Below are 1,387 nucleotides of genomic sequence, written 5' to 3' on the forward strand. Positions count from 1 at the left end.
AACAAGTAAGCACACATGCAGACGTGTGCAGACACACACACACACCCAGTGTCCTCATGTTTGGCTGTGAGCCCAGTGTCACAGTGACACCACAGCTAATGCTAACCTGTTTCATGAAGCTGAAGGGTATCTGTTCTGGGTGTGTCCATATGTCTCAAATGTCCATGGTAGTATCTATGAGCGATACCTTTCTCATCATTTCCATTTGCATAATGCATTTGTCCACAGATGGACCCCTCCTGTGGTACAACGTCCTTTCAACCAACAAACACTGAAGTCAAACCCTCAGCACACCATAAAACAACCACTTCACTACAATTACTGTCCCACAAAGCAAAAGATGGTCAGGCAGATGAAAAGAGCGACCCAAAGCCAGAAGGAAACTTTAAAAAGAGCTGCCACAAACTATGCTGGTTAACAAACATAACATTTAATCATAAACACTCTTTGTATTTCATCAGATATAAGTTACATTTCATAATTATTTATAGCAGGATGTTTAGAATGAAAAAAAAAACTTTGTAGTACTAAATAGTCCTTAATAGTCCTAAATATTGTCCAATTTTTACAGTCAATTTTACAATTTTGAAAAAAAAGTGTTTTGTCACAAAACAACTTCATGATACATTTTAAATAGAAAGTTCAAATGAACAGCATTTATTTGAAATGGAGATCTTTTGTAACATAAATGTCTTTTAATTGAATACATCATTGGTAGATAAAATTATTAATAAAAATGGGAGGGCAAGTATGCAAGTTTATGCATGCAGAGTTTGACCTGTACATGTGTTCTCAGGTTATTTAAAAACATTAATTTGTATCAAATTGCTAAAACTTGCATGAATGTTAAAAAGCAACACATTCCTAGTCATCATTCATTCGGATTAAGCCGCCTGTCTGTCTCTTTGGCGGCCCACATCCTTCTCAAACAGATTACTGCAGAGTTTAAACACTCCATCAGAGATTTATATGGACTCACGTCCATGTTTAAACATGTACAGCAGTGGATTTACAGTGAAACACCAGCTGCCAGGAAAATGACACAGCAAATAATATGCTGCTTTAACTCAGGGATTTCCATTCAGTGCTGTATAATAAAAGGGAAAAGGACATTTCCCTCCGTGCTGATCCCGTGAAACTGGGAAGAAATCTTTTTCAAAACATTTAACCTCTAACTTCTGCTTTGCCTTGCAAAATACATCCCCTGAATGAAAGGGAAAAGGAGAAGTAACACAAACAGTTAAAGGGGTCATATGATGCGATTTCAAGTTTTCCTTTCTCTTTGGAGTGTTACAAGCTGATTGTGCATAGATAAGATCCCTGAAGTTGCAAAGACTAAAGTCTCAAAACCAAAGAGATATTCTTTATCAAAGTTAAGACTCTGCCA

At 36.8% G+C, this 1,387-nt stretch overlaps 1 protein-coding gene across 1 annotated transcript in view; it reads right to left on the reverse strand.

Moving 5' to 3' along the window:
* The window catches only part of sgpp1b (sphingosine-1-phosphate phosphatase 1b), a 17,462-nt gene that overhangs the window by 10,237 nt on the left and 5,838 nt on the right, over positions 1-1,387 (reverse strand). The window lies entirely within an intron of this gene.

Source organism: Sinocyclocheilus grahami, unplaced genomic scaffold (assembly GCF_001515645.1).
Source record: "Sinocyclocheilus grahami isolate Dianchi unplaced genomic scaffold, SAMN03320097.WGS_v1.1 scaffold338.1, whole genome shotgun sequence".
NCBI lineage: Eukaryota > Metazoa > Chordata > Actinopteri > Cypriniformes > Cyprinidae > Sinocyclocheilus > Sinocyclocheilus grahami.